A 24,070-nucleotide genomic window follows, 5' to 3' on the forward strand; every position below is an offset into this window, starting at 1 on the left:
TTAACGTAACAGGTGTTCGGGCTATTTTGTTTATGTTCTTCTGATGTTTCTTTTTTGGCCTGTTCTCTCTAGTGTTTCCGTGTCGGGTCTCATCCGTGGCGTGACGACTTGCAGGTAAGCGATGTTTTTGGTAACTAAAGAATTACTGTCACTTTCGAATACCCGGAGTGTTTTGTTACGTTTCAAAAGTAATTTCTAACTTCATTTCTTTCCCTTTATTTGCAGGAATATGTCGGCGGCGTGGTGTCGTAATTCTATTATGCTTACTTTAATAGTTATTTTATATCGTGTGCTTTCTGTGTAGGGAATTATTGGAAAGAGCTATCGTGTTTTTCTACTTTAACAAAATGATATTCACCAGCACTTCTTTTTGTATTTGCAGGCAGCGTGGCGCCAACTCGTCTACCACTAAGCTTTGATATTCAAGATCGGCAAAAGTCGCACATAGCCACTAAGTACTCTAACGAGTCACAGCATCCACGACCTTTTCATTCGGCCAGACAGCCTCCTATCGGCAATTTACATATGTCGAGACAGCAACATCCTAAACAACATCTCACCTACATGTTCTTAACAACAAACTTTGCAAGTCTTTTGTTATTTAATGAACTAACTGCGGTTTTTTTTGTCTTCCACAGTATGTAAAGGACTACAGCCACGGAAAGAAACATTTCTTCGAGCGAGCTCAGAAGGTATACTTCGTGACAGTGGACTGGAGCCTCTCGATTTCTCGACCGATCTCAGGAGGTATACTTCGAGACAGCGGACTGGAGCCTTTCGACATAAACTGTAAGTTCCTTCCTGTCTGTGAAAGTAATTTGTCCTTTTGAGCTGCGGTATTACGACCACAATTTTCAGTTTTACACGCGCAACAAAGTAGTAATAATATGAATCACTTTAGAATTAAATTTTGTTGCCTGTACGTTTGTCCAATTTCACCATGTTTTTGTTTAATGCGTTTGAGTTCTTTTTGGTACATTGGCAATAGGTACATTTACGATATAAATGTTGTCGGATGTCTCCTTTATTCATGAACTTTTAAAATTCAAACAAATGCTTACATTGTAAGGACCTCTGTTTATTCAAATTCGCCATTATGTACATTTTGGATGCCTTGTTTGTGCGATGCCACATTTTATTTAATATGCATAAATCGTGGGGCTGAGTTAGCTGACCACAAGCATGTATTTGTCGCAACACTAGATTTAGTCAAAGCATGAAGGCCTGTTACATTTACTGAGAGCATAAAGAACAGTTAGGATAAGGTGAGACCGACGACTTTCAGTGCAAAGTTATACATCGGCAAACTGTGCATGTAGGAGGAAAATGTAGGTAGATTTACGATATAAATGTTTGCGCATGTCTACTTTATTGATGGCCTTTGAAAATTCGAACACATGCTTACTTTGTAAGGCCTTGCTGTTTAATGCAATTCGTCATTATGTACATTTGGGATGCCTTCTTTGTGCGATGCCAGATTTTATTTCATATGCTCAAATTGTAGAGCTGAGTTAACTGAACACAAGCATGTGTTTGTCGCAACACTCGATTTAGTCACAGCATGAAGGCCCGTTACATTTACTGAGAGCATAAAGAACAGTTAGGATAAGGTGAGACACGACGACTTTCAGGGCTAACTAATACATCGGCAAACTGCATTTAGGAGGAAAATGTTTGCACAGGTAAGTTTAGCCCTTTCTGTGAAAATAATTTGTCCCCTTTTTTAGTTCATATGCTCAAATCGTAGGGCTGAGAGTTAGATGAGCACAAGCATGTGTTTGTCGCAACACTAGATTTAGTCAGAGCATGAAGGCCCGTTACATTTACTGAGAGCATAAAGAACAGTTAGGATAAGGTGAGACACGACGACTTTCAGTGCAAAGTTATACATCGGCAAACTGCATTTAGGAGGAAAATGTTTGCGCATGTAAGTTTCTCCCTTTCTGTGAAAGTCATTTGTCCCAGATTTTATACTGAGAGCATAAAGAAGTTAGGATAAGGTGAGACCGACGAGTTTCAATGCAAAGTTATACATCGGAAAACTGCATTTAGGAGAAAAATGTAGGTAGATTTACGATTTAAATGTTTGCGCATGTCTACTTTATTCATGGCCTTTGAAAATTCGAACACATGCTTACTTTGTAAGGCCTTGCTGTTTAATGCAATTCGTCATTATGTACATTTTGGGTGCCTTGTTTGTGCGATGCCAGATTTTATTTCATATGCTCAAATCGTAGGGCTGAGAGTTAGATGGGCACAAGCATGTGTTTGTTGCAACACTAAATTTAGTCATTGCATCAAGGCCCGTTACATTTACTGAGAGCATAAAGAACAGTTAGGATAAGGTGAGACACGACGACTTTCAGTGCAAAGTTATACATCGGCAAACTGCATAAAGGAGGAAAATGTTTGCGCATGTAAGTTTAGCCCTTTCTGTGAAAGTAATTTGTCCCCTTTTTTTATTTAATATGCTCAAATCGTAGGGCTGAGAGTTAGATGAGCACAAGCATGTGTTTGTCGCAACACTAGATTTAGTCAGAGCATGAAGGCCCGTTACATTTACTTAGAGCATAAAGAACAGTTAGGATAAGGTGAGACACGACGACTTTCAGTACAAAGTTATACATCGGCAAACTGCATTTAGGAGGAAAATGTTTGCGCATGTAAGTTCAGGCCTTTCTGTGAAAGTAATCTGTTCTTTTGAGCAGCGGTATTACGAGCACATTTTACAGTTTTTATACGCGCAAACAAATCAGTAATAATACGTATTACTTTAGATTTAAATTGTCTTGCATATACATATTCCCAATTTCCCCATGTTTTTGTTTAATGCCTTTGAGTTCTTTTTCATACATCGCCAATAGGTACATTTACGATATAAATGTTTGCAAACTGTGCATTTAGGATGAAAATGTTTGCGCATGTAAGTATGCCTTTCTGTAAAACTAATTTGCAGTAAGAATACGTATCACTTTACAATTCAATTGTGTTGTATATACATTTGGCCAATTTCACCATGTTTTTTGTTAATCCATTTCAGTGATTTAGGTAAGACTAATCTTTCACACACACATATATATATATGTTCAGTTACAACTTTAGTTCACAAACTGCTTTGCACGATGCGAGAAATTAAATAAAACACTGACAACATTCCTTCTTTTTTTTTTCACAACGTGCATGCGCGGATTTCTATATTTTTAAAGGCACATACAAACCAGTAACGTGACGCAAATAATTGCCATATTATTACATTAGAACGCATTAATTGCTAATACGCAAAGCTTTGGCTAAGATTCAATTTGCACAGTTTGAATGAGAAAATCACTGCTTTTTTTGCCTGCACTCATAATATTTTGCTAATGCTATTTTTGTTTTGTAGGGTAAAAAAGTACACGTTTGTTGCAACTGACCCATCGACTACACAATTTGAAATTCGTTATATAAACACGGTATGTTAATACTTTATTTATTTTACTTAATACATTTCGTTTTTTAATAATTGCTGTTTGTACTAAGCATTCTTTGCTGTAAACTTATACACAAAATTTCCCTCATAAAGCACATCTTATGCTTTTGTACAAGAGCGCCACTGGTAAAGTTGGAATCAACAGAGAAGTAAAACTTATAACAAACACTTTTTGGAAAGGTCCCTGTAGGGAATGCTTTGACTCATTTACCACACGCAATATACATAGATCTCTTTATTTCCTGCCTTCCCTTTCAATTTCTTTCTTGCCTTTCCTTATGTCTCTCTTCTGCATTTACTCTGCATCTCCTTCACAATTTTACATTCAATGTCCTTTCTTTCACTCTCGCATTATTCTTCTCTCCTTTTCTCCGACTTTCTCTTTCTTTTGCTCTCCTTCTCTCTCCTGCATTCTCACTCTTCTGCCCTCACCCTATATATTCATCCCCACCTTCTTTACAGGTCCCGGCAGCAAATGCTTACATACTAAGCTAGCACATGCAACATACATACATTTCACTCTCTTGACTTCCAATTCAATTTTGCATTTTTGCCTTTATCTCTTTTGCATTTACTCTGCATCTCCTTTCCCATTTTGCCATCAGTCTTTCTCTTTAATTTACTCCTGCTCTATTCTTCCCTCACTATTACACCTACTTTCTTTCTTCTTCTCTTTTCCCTCTTTTTTTCATGCCCTCTCTTATACCTTCTCTCTCCTGTTTTAATCTTCTTCCCTTCTATCATGCACACTTTCTTTTACTCCATCTCTATTCAGCTCTCACTTTTACCCATCCTTTTCTTCTCTCTCGTGCTCTCTATTTTTTGCGTCCTCCCCCTTCTGCTTGCTATCTCCCGACTTATCTATTATGCTTATCTCTTTTACCTTCTCTTTTCCTATTCCTTCTATCTTTATTTCTCTCACTCTCTTGATATCTTAACCTTTTGCCCCTCTCTTCTTCCAGACACTTTCCACCACTCCTTCTTTCTCTCCTCCTTATATCTCGCTCTTTTGTATTCCTTCTTTATTTCTCTCAATTTTGCACACTCTACCTATCTTACTTTCACACTCTTGTGGTTTTCTTCTTTATATACCCTTTTTCACATTCTTTTGTCAAAAAAAGTTCCTCACGTTCTCTCTTGCACTCTCTCTTCCTTTTTTCAATTACCAGCTGCTCTCTCCTTCCTTCTTGCTCCCTCTCTATTATGCTTCACTCTTTATCTATCATACTTCGATTTCCTGCACTCTTACTTCTTTATTTTTGTCTTTATTTTTGTCGTCTTTTCACTTCTTTGCATTCTCTCCATATCAAGCTTCTTTTTAACTTGCACGTTTCATCATCCTTCTCCTTTTTTATTTTCACTCCTTTTCTTTTTGCCTATCTTCCCCTCTTTCTATCCATCTCTCTCTTCTTCCTGACCTCTATCTCTTTCCACCTTGTTATTTTATAGTCTTTACTACTATACTAGTTACTCTATAATACATACTGCTTCTAATTCTCTATTTACAACTTCTAATATACTTCACACAAATGTCCTCACTCTTCTCAAACTTTTGCTAACGGTATATTTTGCTTTTACAGGACAAAAAATTTGCCATTTGGTGCAACTGCCCCATCGAGGACACATCTTTCAAATTCGTTCATTCAACACGGTACGTTAATACTTAAAACTTATTTTACTTTAGACATTTTTGGGTAGTACTTCCTGTCTGTACTGGGCATTCTTTGCTAGATAGTTATACACAAAAGTTTGCCTCATAAACAACATTTAATTTACTTTGGAGATGAAAGCAGCACTGGTGAGGTCGTAATCAGGAGAGAGGTCAAATGTAAAGGAAAACTTATAACTAAGACTTTGTTCTTTCTGTCTGTACTGGGCATTCTTTGCTGGATATACACAAAAGTTTGCCTCATAAACAACATTTGATTTAGTTTGGAGATGAGCAAATGATTAGATACTGAGACAGCACATGCAACATATATACATCTCTTTCTCTTGCCTTCCCTTTCAATTTTGCATTCTTGCCTTTCCTCTCTCTTGCATTTACTCTGCATCTCCTTCATGATTTTGCCAGCAGTCTTTCTATTTTATTTACTCCTGCTCTATTCTTTCCTCACTTTCTCCTACTTTCCTTCTTTTTTTTCCTCTCCCTCTTTTGCATCCTTTCTCTTCTACACTCTCTCCTGTATTCCCCTCTTCTCTTTCTATCTATCATGCACTTTCTTTTACTCACTCTATTCTGCTCTCACTTTTACTCCTCCTTACCTTCTCTCTGATGCTCTTTCTAGCTTGCGTCTCAGCTTGCTCTCTCTACTTATGCTTGCTCTCTCCCTACTTATCTATTATGCTTATCTCTCCTTCCCTCTCTTTTCCTATTCCTTCTATCTTTATCTCTCTCCCTCTTGCTATCTTATCTTTTGCCCCTCTTCTTCTTGCATACCCTTTCCATCTCTCTCCTTTCTTTCTCTACTTCCTAAATGTAGCTGTCTCTTGAATTTATTCTTTATCTCTCTATTTCCTGCGTCCTTTCTCCTTTCTGCTTCCTCTCTCCCTTTTCTATCATGCTTATCTCTCCTGCCATCTCTTTTCCTATTCCTATCTTTATCTCTCTTTGCATGCTCTTACCTTTTGCCCCTCTCTTCTTCTTGCATACTCTTTCCATCTCTCTCCTTTCTTTCTCTCCTCCTTATGTTGCTATCTTGTATTCCTTCTTTATTTCTCTTTATTTTGCCCACTCCATCTTACATTCACAATCTTGTGCTTTTTTCATCTATACTCACCTTCTTTCTTCCATCACAATCTGTTCCCTCCTGCTCTCTTTATTGCTCTCCTATATATATCTCTCCTTTCTGCTCTCTCCTTCTCCCTACTACCCCCTATTTCAACTGCTCTCTCTTTCCTTCTTGCTCCCACTCTATTATGCTTCTCTTTTTATCTCCCTCCTTTCTGCTCTTTTCTCTTTGTCATCAATCTCCCTCTTGCACCCTCTTCCAACTGCTCCATACTTACTTATTTCTTGCTCATGCCCTCCTTCCCACCCTCTCTTTACCTCATGCATTTTCTCTCTCCTTTGCTCTCCCTTTTGCCCTCTCTTTTACTTTCACTTTCTATCTCCTTCCCTATGTTGTTCTCCATTTCCATCTTGCACTCCTTCTCCTTTTTGTCCTCTGACTCCATTCTGCACTCTCTTATCTCTCCTTTTTGCTCTTTTTTCTCTCTCCTGCACCCTATTCCATCTCCTCTCTCTCCTTCCTTCTTCCTCCCTCTCTATCATGATTATTTTTGTATCTCCCTTCTGCTATTTTCCCTTTGCCATCACTCTCCCTCTTGCCCCCTCTTCCAACTGCTCCCTTCTTAATTCTTTCTTGCTCATGCACACCCTGCTTTCTCTCTTCCTTGCTCTTCCTTTTGCACTCTGTGACTTTCACTTTCTATCTCCTTCCCTATCTTGTTCTGGCTTTCCATCTTGCACCCCTTCTATTTTTTGCCCTATGCCTCCATTCTGCAGTCTTTTCCCCTTTCTACGTTCTCTCTCAAGATTTCCATTATCTTGCGTCCTCTTTACTTCCTTATCGATCATACTTCTATCTCCTGCACCCTCTTCCTCTTTCTCTATCTTCTTTTTACCTCCTCTCTGCGTACTCCGTTCTTTTTTTTGCACTCTCTCTTCTTTTTTAAAATTACTTCTTTATTCTTTCTTCTCTATATCTCTCCTTTCTGCTCTCTTCCTTCTTCTTCCTGCCCCCTATTCCATCTGCTCTCTCCTTTCTTCTTGCTCCTTTTCTATCTATCATGCTTCTCTGTCCTGCACTCTCCTTTTCTAATACTCTCCGTGTTCCTCTTCCTCCCTATCTTTCATTCTTCTCTCTATCTCTTTTATGCTTTCTTTTCTCTCTACCATACCTCTCTCCTGCACCCTCTTCCATCTGCTCTCTCTCCCTCCCTCCTTGCTCATGCCCTACTTCTTACTCTTCCTTTACTTTCTGCCTTTCTTCTTACTCCTGCGTATTATCTCCTTCCTGCCTTCACTCTCCATCTCTGTCCTTAAAAGATACCATCTCTTACCTGCAAGAAATCCCTTCTACCATGGAGACAGAGACAGACAGCGAGCCAAGGATACAGACCGTAAATTGTTACCCCCACTGTGCCGTCGCCAAATACCTGCAGAGAACAACAAAAAAAAATACGTCATTAAACATTTCAGCTGGGGCATTCAAAAGAGACAGTCATTTATATTACAAAAGACACCATCGCTTACCTGCAATTTTTTCCGCCACAGACAAAGAAACCTGATACGTCATCAAAGGCAGGTCCCGGCAATGCCGGGCTACAATCGGGGGCGTCCTGGCGTCGTTTTGTCGGCAAAAGCCAAAGAATCTTGAACGCCCCTGAGTCTGCTTTAAATTGACGGACAGGCCCCTCGTCCAATGGCTAGGCTCAATTTATGGAGCCAGACAATGAATGACGAGGGCCGACCCAAACACACACTACAGTTCTCATTAGCTTTTGGCCTGCGCAAAAAAGCTGCTCCCTTTGCGCCCTGCGTCCTTTCTCCTTTCTGCTTGCTCTCTCTATCCTTTTCTATCATGCTTATCTCTCCTGCCCTCTCTTCCTATTCCTTCGATCTTTATCTCTCTCCCTGTTGCTCTTACCTTTTGCCCCTCTCTTCTTCTTGCATACCCTTTCCATCTCTCTCCTTTCTTTCTCTGCTCCTTATGTCGCTATCTTGTATTCCTTCTTTATTTCTCTTTATTTTGGCCACTCCATCTTATATTCACACTCTTGTGCTTTTCTTCATCTACCCTCTCACCTTCTTTCTTCCATCCCTCTCTTTACATCATGCTTTTTCTCTCTCTCCCTTGCTCTCCCTTTTGCCCTCTCTCTTACTTTAACTTTCTATCTCCTTCCCCATATTGTGCTACATTTCCATCTTGCACTCCTTCTCTTTCTTGCCCTCTGACTCCATTCTGCACTCTCTTCTCTTTTCTCTCTCCTTTTTGCTCTCTTTCTTCTTACTCTTGACTCTTATTCCATCTGCTCTCTCTCCTTCCTTCTTACTCCCTCTCTATCATCATTCTTTTTTTATCTCCCTTCTGCTATTTTCCCTTTGCCATCACTCTCCCTCTTGCCCCCTCTTCCAACTGCTCCCTTCTTAATTCTTTCTTGCTCATGGACACCCTCCCTTTAACTCCTGCTTTCTCTCTTTCTTGCTCTTCCTTTTGCACTCTGTGACTTTCACTCTCTATATCCTTCCCTATGTTGTTCTGCCTTTCCATCTGGCACTCCTTATATTTTTGGACCTCTGCCTCCATTCTGCAGTCTTTTGCCCCTTTTACGTTCGATCTCAAGATCTCCATTTATCTTGCATCCTCTCTACTTTCTTATCTATCATACTTCTATCTCCGGCACTCTCTTCCTCTTTCTTACTTATCTTTCTTTAACTTCTTTTCACCTCCTCTCTGCATACTCCGTTCTTTCTTGGCACTCTCTCTTCCTTTTTTTAATTACTTCTTTATTCATTCTTCTCTATATATCTCTCCTTTATGCTCTCTTCCTTCTTCCTGCCCCCTATTACATCTGCTCTTTCCTTTCTTCTAGCTCCTTTTCTATCTATCATGCTTCTCTGTCCTGCACTCTCCTTTTTCTTTTCTTTTTCTCTTTCTAATACTCTCCGTGTTCCTCTTCCTCCCTATCTATCATTCTTCTCTCTATCTCCTTTATGCTTTCTTTTCTCTCTACCATCCCTCTCTCCTGCACCCTCTTCCATCTGCTCTCTCTCCCTCCCTCTTGCTCATGCCCTACTTCTTACTCTTACTTAACATTCTGTCTTTCTTCTTACTCCTGCGTTTTATCTCCTTCCTGCCTTCACTCTCCATCTCTGTCCTCATCTTGTATTCACTTTCTATTTTGCACTCTTTGGCTCACTGTCTCAGTCTCCATGGTGCAAGGACCCCCATAGAGAGAGATGTAGATGGAGGGCAGTAAGAAGAGAGCAGTTGGAAAAGGGGGCAAGAGGAAGAGTGATGGCAAAGGGAAAAAAAATAAAAAGGAGAGGGAGATAAAGAATAAGGATAGATAAGGCAAGAGAGAGAGTATGCAGAGAGTGAGCAATAGAAAAAACAGATAAAAAAGAGAAAGTTAAAAGGATAAAAGAGGGAGCAAGTGCAAGAAAAAAATAGTACATAGGGAGGAAGAGAAAAAAAAGACAAAAAGAAACGTAAGGGTAGAATGAAGTCAAAAAATCCTTTTCAAACTTAAAAAAAAACCAGTCATTCAAAAGAGACAGTCATTTATTTGTTACAAAACACATCGCTTACCTGAAAGTTGTTACGCCAAGGAGGAGACCCAACACGGAAACACTAGAGAGAACAGCCCAAAAAAAAAACATAAGAATATAAACAAAATAGTTAAACACCTGTAAGAGAAATACTAATTACATTACAATTTAAAACGCATACCTGAAATCCCTTGTGCCATGGAGACAGCGAGCCATGGATCCCAAGACAAAATGCCGACCAGAAATAGTTACTATCTTGCACTCTTTGTTTCCTATCTTCTCACACAATTGTACACTTACTTTTCGTCTTCCCTCTCTCTTCCTCCCTCTCTTCCTCCCTATCTACTATTCTTCTCTCTTGCACATTCTCCCTGTTTTGCCTTTAACTTTCTCTCTTTTCTATCTTTTATCTGTTTTTTCCTCTTGCTCACTCTCTGCATCCACTCTCTCTCCTTTCTTATCTATCATTATTCTCTTTATCTCCCTCTCCGCTTTTTCCCCCTTTGCTATCACTCTTCCTCTTGTTTCCCCTTTGCTATCACTCTTCCTCTTGCCCACTCTTCCAACTGCTCTCTTCTTTACTCCCCTCCATCTACATCTATCTCTATAGGGGTCCTTGCACCATGGACACTGACAGCGAGCCAAAGATCTCAAGACAAAATGGCAACAAGAAATACTTGCCCAACCCTGCTGTCAAATACTGCAACAAAAGAAAAATAAATTTAGTCACATTCGGCGCATTCAAAGTGACAGTATTATCAGCTTTACAAAACACAACATTGCTTACCTGAAAGTCTTTACACCACTGAGCTGGCCCTCTTGCTCCTGCACTTTCTTCCATCCATTCCTCCTTCTTGCTCATGCCCTACATCCTACCCTCCCTTTTTCTCTCTCTCTTGTCCTCTCTCCTTCCTGTCTTCACTCTCTATCTACGTCTCCATCTTGTCTTCACTTTCTATCTTGCACTTTTTTTACTTGCTATCTTCTCACTCCATTCTGCACTTACTTCTCTTCTTGCTTTCTAGCTCTCTTGATCTCTTATGTGTCTCCTCTGTTCATCAACACTTTCTAGCTACTTTGTGTGCTTTACACACTTTTCCACTTCACTTTACTAAGTTAGTGTGAGCATCCCTATAAGGCTATATAGAGGATGTTAACTATAGTGTTTATTTAGGAACACTATGCAACAACTATAGAACACCCTGGACAAACGCAATGACTTATATTTACAACTAATTGTGTGAAACTTTTATATGTTTGTCTGTTATTTCTTTTACAGGTGCACAAACACTCCGCAATTAGGAGTATTTTTGGAATGAGCAATTGCTCTTCCCCCCTTTTTTTATGCACTAAATCATTTTTTTGATATTTTCACTTTCACGCCCCCAGGTCAGGGTGGGCGATTAGAGAGTCCATACCGCCGGGGTATAATTCTGTCATTATAAATGCCTAAGGAAATGTAAACAACTGTAAAACATGAAACATGTTGACTGACTAATTAGTATTTTAAATTAACAAATCCATTACCTTGGGCATTAAATTCAGACACATAACTCTTTCATTTGTGTACTAAGCATCAAGAATTATAGATTTTTACTTACACATTAGGCAGTTTTAATTATAAAACTCACAACATGCCTTTTTCACAAAACCTGCTCCGCAGTCTTCTGGCGTCGTAGCACACCAAAGAGGCATTCGGCCTCTTTGGTGGGGCCCAATGATGAAGCATGACACTGACTAGGTCGGTGTGTGAGGGCTTTCTTTTCCACCTAAAGTGAGTGTGCAATTCCCCAGTTGCATCACTCAGTATCTGTGGCAAATTCAGATGTATTTAACGTCTCTTCTATTGTTTATTTAGATTTAACAAGGGATTAAGTGTTCCTTAATCTCACTACCTCTCCTATTCCTTTGTACTTGCTTAAAATTACAAACAATGCATCTAATACACTATTTACAACTTCTCATAAAAATAACTTCATGTAATTTACATTTCGATTTTTTTGTAGCTTACATTCTACACCTCTATATCCTCTCTTCCTTATCAGACTTCTCTCTTTTCCTTATCTTTCTCTTCATCTTTCCACTACTCTCAATATTGCCTAACCACCCCTCTTTATTAACATCTCTTCGTCCTGCCCTACATCTCTCTCTATCTTGCTCACTTTATCCTCCTTACTACTATACATTACTAGTTACTCTATACTACATACACTTCTAAAACTCGATTTACGACTACTAATATGCTTCACTCAGTCCACACACATACTACACATACAACTTCTACACATAGTCTGGAGTATCGAGCCACTTTTATTATATTAATATGTCAACTCAATATTAATGCTTGTTTCATTCTTCCTTAGATTGCCAATTGATTGAATAACATCAGACGTTCTGAATTGTTTGACACAACATCAGTGAAAACATCATCACGGTAAAAGTATCTATTTTGCTTCTGTATTGACTTGTAAGTATAGAAATAGCAAGGGAAAAAGCAAGACACATATCAACACACACCCATATATATATATATATATATATATATATATATATATATATATATATATATATATATTGTATATACTTAGAATTCGAAAAGATCATATAGAAGATTTCCATAGGTAACATTAATCTTAAGAAAAAAAAATAGTAAACAAAAAAGTAAAAGTAATTGCTTTTTCTTTTGCTACCAGCTCCAACTATAAAACAAGTCCAAAACAACAATAGAGTGGATTTAGAGAAAAAAAACTAGACAAAATCAGATATATAATTAGTTATTAAAAAAAATATATATATATTTATATACTTAACATGGAAAATTATTTCTTTTATAAAGACAATTGCTAATTGTTTGGAAATATATACAATTAGAAGTATGTTTTTTAAATAAGCTATCAACCTGTAACTTGGAATATATTTAACAGTAAAATAACTATATATATATACATATAAATATATCCAAATATATATATATATATATATATATATATATATATATGCTAATAGTATAACTTATAGCTAGTACATCACTAAAATTGTAAACAAAATACATCTAAATCTGCTACCTAAAATACAAAGCAAAAAAATAGTGTTCAATTAATTGCCTTGCATTATAGTTAACTACAAAATAAAATATAAATTAGCAATAGATATATATATATATATATATATATATATATATATATATATATATATATATATATATATATATATATATATATATATATATATATATATATAGATTAAATAAGAGAACGAAAATAGACTCGCGGATAACAAAAAAATCTAGCAATACTGTAGCGATATCAAATTATTTCATAAATTAGATTAGCTAACATGCAAATACTAGCAGCAGATTATCATCAAGGTCATGACAAATTTACATGCAATTCGAGAGGTTATCAATGCTTGCCAAATAGTACTTTTGCAATTATACACAACTATTACAAAGATGCACATACATGGACTAAAGAAGACTTGCATTACATTATGAAATTAGGTGATGCTTTATATATAGATATGCATTTACTTAATAGCGAACAACTTAGGCATCCAGATGAGTTACCTAATTTTATTGAACACAATACTACTATCTATTCTCTTAAACTTAAAGAACCTTATTATGGAGACATATTACAACAATGTGACCCTTCGTTTCCAAATCTCAACAAAATATTAAAACCTGCACTTGATTCCAACTCCGGTGTTATACTTTGCATGGAAATTTATGTTATTTCCATTTTTAAGAAAAATGATTCGTACTTTGTATTTGACTCACATAGTCGTGATAAGACTGGAATGCCTCATCCAAATGGAACATGTATTACTATACAGTTCACATTTGAAAAACTTCTAGAGTACATCACTAATCTGGCACACTATCTTAAGAAACCAAACCTGAATTGTGTGCCGTATGAATTAACTCCAATACAAATAAGTACGATTACAAAAGAATCACTTCAAAAAGCAATGGTGCGTCATGAAAAAAATAAGAATGCAGTAGCACCGAAAATTTTTTATGTGTATTCTACTAAAGGTAGTGAAAATTTTTTCACACAAGCATTTGAAATGCGTATAGAAAATGCCAAAAAAATCATTCAGAGATGTCAATCTAAAAAAAATACTTTTTGGAATAAGGAACAGCCATTAGCATTTTTAGATAATACTCCTAGTACTAGTACGTATTCCTGTGCAATTCTCACTACAACAGGGCCTAATAATCAATCTAAAAAGAACAGCAAGCAGATCAGCACAACACAATATACTAATACACCAGAAGAGACTACTCCTACTGACACATATGCAAGTATACTTAAGAAAACACTTAAGAGCAACACAGAAAGACAACATATTAATAGCACACACATAAATCTACAACAAACAATACCAGCAAGTAAGTTAAATACCAACACATATTCTACTAATGTAATTAATAACACACACATAAATGTACAACAAACAATAAACACAAGTAATGTACATACAAACACATATTCAAGTGATTACTATAATACATATAAACTTATTACTGGAAGTAATGACAGTTTACTTCATGATAATATACACAATAGCACATTGCAGAACAAGGAAAGTAGCACAAATAATACCAATATAGATTCACATATTTTAACACAAACACCACAAGAAATTCCCTTTTTACATAACACACATCCACAGGACAAAAATACACATAGTGATAAAACTAGTCACTATACACATTGTCTTCAAAATAGTATATTTGCTATTCTAAAGAACTACTGTAAACCAGCATATATTTGGGATAGTGTAGACTTGCACTGTATTATGAATCTTGGAGATGCTTTGTACACTGAAATGCACTCTGTCGGTGAACAAGATTGTATGCAACCTCTAAAGTTACCAAATTACATAGTTAGCAATGACATAATCTATTCTACAAAGCTCAAAAAATGCTTTAGCGGAGAACTAACAAAATCAGCACAAACTTTACATAGTAAATTTATATCTGCACTAACTTCTACAATTAATTCACAAACTGGTATATTGATCTCTATAGGTAGATATATAATTTCAGTCTTCAAAACTCTACATACATACTCTCTATTTGATTCACATAGCCAAAATGAAAATGCAATACAACATCCTAATGGAACATGTATTGCTATCAACCTTGACTCTATTAATCTTATTATAGAATACATCCTAAAGTTAGGCAATAGAGAACAAATTACTAATTCTGAGAGTATTACTTTAGATTTAACTACAGTGAACATAACAACAATTAGCAAAAAAGGTTTACACCAAACACAACGGAATCATAGACAAGGAAATGTAAAGTCGAGAAAAAGCATATATGTTCATACGACACATATATCTATAAATGCATTAGGGGAAATTCCGTCGAATAACTTACAAGTAGAAAATACAATACTAAACACACAAAACAGCAATAGTCAGGACAATAGACTGCATGTAACAGAAGACAGTTATTTAGCTTCACACATAGCTCTTAACAATACTGAGATAATAAACACATTAACAGCTAATGTTGAATCACTAATTCAACCAACCAATATAGAAATTCTAGAAGTAAACAGTACTAGAAAAAGAAAACAGACACAAAACAAAGAGAATGAACCTAATCATAGACATATAGCAGGTCAAACAACAAATGAGATAATTAGGATATTTCAGAAAGAAATAAGATATGGACCCGAGTACACTTGCACTATTTGCAATCAACTCTGGCATAAGCAAAGTCTTCAAAATACACACAGTATTAGTAAGAGAGCTAAATTCATAGAATGTAATATTAGCAAATACAGAACAAATGAGATATGCAGAACATGTTACACATATATATCAAAAGACAAAATACCTCCATGTTCAGTATATAATGGGATGACATTTCCTGATATCCCACCAGTCTTACAGTTGCATAACTTAGAAGAAAGATTAGTATCGCCAAGAATACCTTTTTTACAAATTAGAACATTACCACGTGGATTCCAAAAATCTCTATCAGGTGCAGTAGTAAATGTCCCTGCAGACGTTATGACAACAGTAACTGTTTTACCAAGGCAAATTAATGATAACATGACAATTCCAATAAAATTAAAAAGGAAATTAAGTTATAAATCTTATACCCATTATGAAAATGTTAGACCAAACAAAGTTAAACGTGCAGCTTTATATTTAGCCACTACAAGCACTTTGTTTCAAGAATATGGAATCACTATTAATGAAGATTGGGATTATACAACACAAGATATACATTCTTGTGATGAGACTTCAGATACAAGTAATACGTCAGATTCCTCAGACAACATTCCAGCAGGAAATTTAGATACTATGTTAGATAATGAAACTATTACTACAGAAACAAATAATATTTTAAGTTTAGCACCTGCAGAATATAACACACCAAGAGGCCTGTATGAAGACAAAGATTCTGAATATTTGGCATTCCCAACTATATTTGGCGGGAAACGAAGGCCGACTAATGAAGAAAGGCATGTCCCAATACATTACAGCACAATCTGTCAATCAGAAGTAAGAAGTAATGATCTAAGAGTAGCAAAGTGTGTTACTAATCTTTTCTTTAAATTAAAAACATTACATATTAAACAATTACAGAGCAAAATATTTATATCTCTTAGGAAATACTTTAATAATGGAAACATTATAACTGCCAAAGACATAAAGAATAAATTAGATACAATTTTGCAGTATAATGAAGGATACAAAATACTTAAAACTATCCGTAGTTCACCACCATATTGGGAGCAATGCAAAAAAGACCTCTTTGCTATGATTAGACAATTAGGATTACCAACATTTTTTTTAACTTTATCTGCTGCAGAAACGAAATGGTATCACTTAATTAACATATTATTACGTACAGAAAAGAGACCAGAATGCACAAAAGAAGAATTTAACAATATGTCATGGGAAACAAAATGCAAATTAATACAGCAGAATCCCATTACATGTGCAAGACATTTTGACTTTCAAGTTCGGAAATTATTTAATTCTGTTTTATTGCATGAAAGTAATCCAATTGGCAAAATTATTGATTACTTTTATAGAGTGGAATTCCAACAACGGGGATCACCACATATACATGCTATAATATGGATAGAAAATGCTCCACTATATGAAACTTCTGATAGAGATGAAGTCACTACTTTCATAAATAAGTATGTTACATGTGCAAAAACAGAAGAACCAGATATAGAGTCTTTACTACCTCTACAAAGACACGGCCATACCAAGAACTGCCGTATCAAACATAAAAGAACATGCAAATATCATTATCCCAGATATCCAATGCCTGAAACTTTTATACTAGAACCAATAGAGCTAGACAAAACAAATAACGAGCTCTTACAGCAAATTGAACTAATACATCTAACTATAAATAGCCAAGAATTTTCAAATTATACTTTTGAACAGTTTTTGCATTCAATGAACATAGATCTAAAACAATATACTTTATGTATACAATCTATTATACAAAAAAATACTATTTTCTTGAAAAGAACACCAGCTGAATGCTTTATAAATAACTACAATCCAACTATTTTGAAAGCATGGCAAGCAAACATAGATATACAATACATCTTAGATGCATATGCATGTGCTGTGTATATTGTTTCATACATTAGTAAATCACAGCGAGGAATGAGCAAACTAATTGCCCAAGCTGCTAAAGAAGTACATGCCAATCCAAGTATTAAGGAACAACTTAAGCATATAGGGAACAAATTCTTAAACTGTACAGAAATAAGTGCACAAGAAGCAGCATATCTAATACTACAAATTCCTTTACGGAAAAGTTCAAGATCTTTTGTATTTATCAATACAAGTCCTAATGAAAAGCGTACATACTTATTAAAAGACATCGAAACTATCAATTCTTTACCAGATGAGTCTTGTAAAATACAATATGATAATATTATAGTCAGGTATAGTAAACGCCCTGTAAAATTAGAAACATGTACATTAGCTGACTATGCATCTATGTATAATGAAAAGAAAAAATGTAAAGGAAAAGAAGAAACAGGCCATGACAATTTCCTTATTGAAAATAACTTTCATAGCTCAGATGACGAAGAACTTGAGATAAATTTAGTAGACGAAACAAACTGCATAAAAAGAAAAAAAGCAAGAGTAATTCGCTATTGCAGATTTAACATCAAAAATGACTCAGAAAATTACTATAGAGAATTGCTCATGCTTTTTTACCCATGGCGAAATGAACATAATATAATTAATAACAAGGGAACTTATTATGAACGCTATCTAGAACTTAAAAATGCAGTTGATTCAAACCATAATAAATATAATAAACATAATAAACAACTAACAACTAATAGCAATGAAACTAGTATATTAGATACATTGCTACCACCAATAGATACAGAAGAAGATAACACCATATGCCATGAAGTGCAAAATAATGAAAACCCATTGTATGACCTATCATTTGATTTAGGGATTAGAAGTACAAGTAGAGAAGAATCAATAAGCAATAACATAATGCCAAAAGAACAATATGATAGTATAATGCAAAATCTAACAGAAGAACAACTTAACTTTATATATCATCATTTGCATTGGGTTAAAACTAAAGAAACACCATGCTACACATTTTGTACAGGTGGTGCAGGAGTAGGCAAAAGTTTCCTTATAACAGCACTTTACCAAACATTAGTACGTTATTACAATACAAAAGCAGGAGAAAACCCAGATAACATATATGTATTGCTTACAGCTCCAACTGGCAAAGCAGCACATAACATTCAAGGACAAACACTACATAGTACTTTTAAAATACCTATTTCACAAACACTAACTCATAGACAGCTAACTCATGAGAATAGAAGCACACTACAAGGTCAGCTAATGCATCTTAAATTGCTAATAATTGATGAAATATCAATGGTAGGGGCTAATGTATTCAACTTTATACATAATAGATTGCAAGAGATAAAAATGTCTGATCTCCCTTTTGGCGGTATATCTATTTTAGCAATTGGAGACTTTTACCAATTGAAGCCAGTTTTTGACCCATACATATTTGACAACCCAAAACATTCATATATGCCAGTAAGTACTAATTTATGGCAGACACATTTCAAGTTATTTGAGTTGACTAAAATAATGAGACAACAAAATGACTTGCCATTTGCTCAACTACTAAACAGATTAAGAGAAGGGAAACAAACAAATCAGGATATTATACAGATAAAAACACGAGAAATAGAGCCACCTGAAAACATTAGCAAAACGATCCCTTACATTATGGGAACTAACAATGAAGTCAATAGCGTAAATAATGCAGTTTTATTAGAACATATAACCCATTACCCAGTTTACACAGCTACAGCAATAGATACAGTTGCAGCAGACTTAAGTGAAGCAGTAAAAAAAAAAATACTAAAACAGTTGCCCACAGATTCTACTAAAACAATGAGCCTGCCATCAATATTACATATTGCATTGCAATTAAGATATGATTTAACTAACAATATAAATGTCAATGATGGTTTAACAAATGGTGCAACAGGTATAGTAGAATTTGTGGAAACTATCAATAACAGCCCAAATGTAATTTGGATTAATTTTGATAAAGAAACAGTAGGCAAATTAACAAGACAAGAAAACAAACACATATATCACAGTAATATTTTGCCTCATTGGACACCCATTCATGCTATTACACGGCATTTCCAATATACACAGAAATTTATAACTATTATACGCAAACAATTCCCATTGAGACAATCATCTGCAAGAACTATACATAGAACACAAGGAGAAACAATTGAGCCCATTTACATTCACTTTAACAACAGTAAAGTACATCATCTACATTATGTAGCTTTAAGCAGAGCTAAATCTTTAGACAACATATACATTAGAAACTTTCAGCAAGACAAAATAGCTGTACATCCAAAAGTGCATGAAGAAATGACACGTTTAAGAACACACATGCTATTACAAATATCAGTACCACAATTACATAGCTATAGACAACAGTGTAATATAATTGTCCATAACATACGGTCCTTGCAAAGAAATTACACTGCTATGAAATCAGACAAAAATATCATGAACAGTGATATTATATGCCTTACTGAAATCAACACAACTAGAAAAGCAGATAAGAATACGTTCTTAATAGAACAATATCACCTAGTATTATTTGATAAATTTCACAACCAGCACACTAAGCATGGTATTGCCATTTACTACAAAAAAAACATGCTTTTATCGCCAATATATCAAACACAACACGAAATTGACTTTTTAATTTTCACTCTGCATCTTAATGATTCTGAATACTTATTTATTATACTGTACAAACCACCACATGTACTTTTGCAGACATTATTACAAGCTTTAAGTAGCATAATTTACTTGTATCCAAATTCAAAATATGTCATCATGGGAGACTTCAATATAGATTTAACACAAATGTCACCAAACAGAACTTTGCTATTAGAATATATGCTGCAGCAATTTCAATGCCAGCAAAAAATACAACAATACACAACAGACTACAATTCTACACTAGATCACATCTATACTAATGACAACATCATGCACTACGGTACATTAGAATCATATTACAGTGATCACAAAGCATTATGGGTGGCAGTTTAAAATGCAACCACTTCATTAACATGCTATTTTATTACAGGTAATAGCAAAAGGGGAAAAATGTATGCTCAGAATGTGTACTAACATTTTCTCTCATTTCAGATGATTTCCATAGAAGACCTCAAAAAAATGAAACATGAAGACAACAAACCTTACCAAAAAACAATCCGAGCCAACGTAATAAAATGTTCGACAAAAACAAACTATACAAATGCTAAACAAGAGCACAAAGTAATGTATCATCTAGCTCTAGCTGATGAAAGTAGTTGCATTAAAGCAACGTGCTACAATGAGCCATTTTACCAGCAAACTAAAGAAGGGAATGCTATTATGATTCGCAATTTCTTAGCCAAAAATTATCATCACGAAACAAACGAAACTATCACGCATAATGCCCTTATCTATACCTCAAGAAATAATACAGGAGGCACAATATATCCTACAACCCCCTGCTCCACCAATATCACCGATAAAAACAGTAAAAGCAGCTTCACTACGCTCATTAATGAGCATTTCTGGGACTATTGCTGAGGTAAGCTTATAAAAAAAAAACTCACCCTTTTACACACACACTATGTACCAAAAAGTCTTGCACACAATACTTACACCTTTGACAAACTCTCACTCTTTGACAAACTCTCGCTCTTTGACAGACTCTCTCTCTCTTTGACAGACTCTCTCTCTCTTTGACAGACTCTCTCTCTTTGACAGACTCTCTCTCTTTGACAGACTCTCTCTTTCACTCCCTCTCTCTCTCTTTAACAGACTCTCTCTCTCTTTAACAGACTCTCTCTCTCTCTTTGACTCTCTCTTTGACTCTCTCTTTGACTCTCTCTTTAACTCTCTCTTTGACTCTCTCTTTGACTCTCTCTTTGACTCCCTCTCTCTCTCTTTGACAGAGTCTCTCTCTCTTTGACAGACTCTCTCTCTCTTTGAGCAGACTCTCTCTCTTTGACTCTCTTTAACTCTCTTTGACTCCCTCTCTTTGACAGACTCTCTCTTTGACAAACTTTCTCTCTTTGACAGACTATCTCTCTCTTTGACACTATCTCTTTCTTTGACAGACTCTCTCTTTCTTTGACAGACTCTCTCTTTCTTTGACAGACTCTCTTTGACTATCTCTCTTTGACTCACTCTCTCTCTTTGACAGACTCTCTCTCTTTGACAGACTCTCTCTCTCTTTGACAGACTCTCTCTCTCTTTGACAGACTCTCTCTCTTTGACAGACTCTCTCTCTTTGACAGACTCTCTCTCTTTGACAGACTCTCTCTCTCTTTGACAGACTCGCTCTCTTTGACAGACTCTCTCTCTCTCTTTGACAGACTCGCTCTCTCTTTGACAGACTCTCTCTCTTTGACAGACTCTCTCTCTCTTTGACAGACTCTCTCTCTCTTTGACAGACTCTCTCTCTCTTTGACAGACTCTCTCTGTCTTTGACAGACTCTCTCTGTCTTTGACAGACTCTCTCTGTCTTTGACAGACTCTCTCTCTTTGACAGACTCTCTCTATCTTTGACTGACTCTCTCTCATTGACTATCTCTCTTTGACTCTCTCTTTGACAGACTCTCTCTTTGACAGACTTTCTTCAACAGACTGTCTCTCTTTGACAGACTGTCTCTCTTTCACAGACTGTCTCTCTGACAAACTCTCTCTTCTCTCATTGACTATCTCTCTTTGACTCTCTCTTTGACAGACTTTCTTCAACAGACTGTCTCTCTTTGACAGACTGTCTCTCTTTGACAGACTGTCTCTCTTTCACAGACTGTCTCTCTGACAAACTCTCTCTTTCTTTGACAGACTCTCTCTCTTTGTCAAAGAGAGAGAGAGTCTGTCAAAGAGAGAGAGTCTGTCAAAGAGCGAGAGTCTGTCAAAGAGCGAGAGTCTGTCAAAGAGCGAGAGTCTGTCAAAGAGCGAGAGTCTGTCAAAGAGCGAGAGTCTGTCAAAGAGCGAGAGTCTGTCAAAGAGAGAGAGTCTGTCAAAAAGAGAGAGTCTGTCAAAGAGAGAGAGAGTCTGTCAAAGAGAGAGAGTCTGTCAAAGAGAGAGAGTCTGTCAAAGAGAGAGAGTCTGTCAAAGAGAGACAGTCTGTCAAAGAGAGAGACAGTCTGTCAAAGAGAGAGAGAGTCTGTCAAAGAGAGAGAGAGTCTGTCAAAGAGAGAGAGAGTCTGTCAGACTGTCTCTCTTTGACAGATTGTCTCTCTTTGACAGACTCTCTCTCTCTTTGACAGACTCTCTCTCTCTTTGACAGACTATCCCTCTTTGACAGACTCTCCCTCTTTGACAGACTCTCTCTCTCTCTTTGACAGACTCTCTCTCTCTCTTTGACAGACTCTCTCTATTTGACAGACTCTCTCTTTCACAGACTCTCTATCTCTTTGACAGACTCTCTATCTCTTTGACAGACTCTCTATCTCTTTGACAGACTCTCTCTCTCTTTGATAGACTATCTCTTTGACAGACTCTCTTTAATTTCTATTACCAATTTTATCTTACAGGAAGAAGAAATAAAAACAATTGTTATTGCCGGACAAGATACAAAACTTAAATCAATAACTGTGAAAGACACAACGGACTCAGTAAAAATAACTCTTTGGAGAGATGCCACAGACTTTCCCATTGAAATTGGATCCTACATTAAGATGACGCACTTGACAGTGCATGAATTTAACAACAATAAAATGTTAAACACAACAAGGAATACACAATTTCAAGTAAGTACAAATAATGAAAATATTAATAACTTGCTCTACTACTCAATCTATACTATCTACTTCTTAAAACACCATCAAACTCTATATTCACTAATTAAAATTCACTCAAACTATCGCTTCTAATACTCTCTATCTAAATGCATTAAGCTACACTATGTATTATACTAATCACTACTATAAAACTAACTTATACTCTCCACTTTATTAAAACGTATTTTTACTAAAGTATCTATAACATTACAAAACAGTCTATAATCCTCTATTATACCTTTTCACTATACGTACTCACAATCTATCCTTTCTTAAACTATCTTCACTACTTATTAACATTATTTAAGACTGCATATATCAAGAAATTTGTCCGTAGGTCAACACAAGAAAAGAAATAAAATAACTTCATAAATATGAAATTAACTAAATTCTTTTTCCTTCACAGAAAATAGAACCGCCAGAAGAAGAAATAAATATGACTATATATAGCCTCGAAAATGCGAATCAGGAACACAGTACACTAAATGTACATATTGATAATGCAGAAAATTTACAATCAGTCGAAATAGATAACAATATTCTACTGGACTACTTCCAAATACCACCGGACATTGACGACATTCAAGAAGCACTAATGCCAATCTTGCCCAAAAATGTCAATGTAATATTACAAAATGGATACATACGGAAAATACATGAGTTGTGAAAAACAACACAATACTTGACTGTAAATAAATGTACAAAATGGGAGATATTCAAATTATGTTTCAGTAAAAAGGCTAAAAATACAGTATTTTAATTAAAGTTTCATTTGCTTGCAAACAATAACACTAAATATATATTTACTTAAATAAAAATTTTTAAAGGTTTTTATCTTGTATTCTCTTTGACAGACTGTCTCTCTTTGACAGACTGTCTCTCTTTGACAGACTCTCTCTTTGACAGACTCTCTCTCTCTTTGACAGACTCTCCCTCTTT

At 35.8% G+C, this 24,070-nt stretch overlaps 1 long non-coding RNA gene across 1 annotated transcript; it reads left to right on the forward strand.

Moving 5' to 3' along the window:
* Positions 1-356: 356 nt before the first annotated feature.
* LOC147679660 (uncharacterized) lies at positions 357-20,616 on the forward strand. The gene is made up of 5 exons (XR_015300899.1): positions 357-789; positions 3,383-3,452; positions 5,050-5,120; positions 12,110-12,180; positions 20,496-20,616. It is a non-coding gene; the product is annotated as an uncharacterized LOC147679660 (long non-coding RNA).
* The last annotated feature ends 3,454 nt before the right edge of the window (positions 20,617-24,070 follow it).

This window comes from Lissotriton vulgaris, chromosome 11 (assembly GCF_964263255.1).
Source record: "Lissotriton vulgaris chromosome 11, aLisVul1.2, whole genome shotgun sequence".
Lineage (NCBI taxonomy): Eukaryota > Metazoa > Chordata > Amphibia > Caudata > Salamandridae > Lissotriton > Lissotriton vulgaris.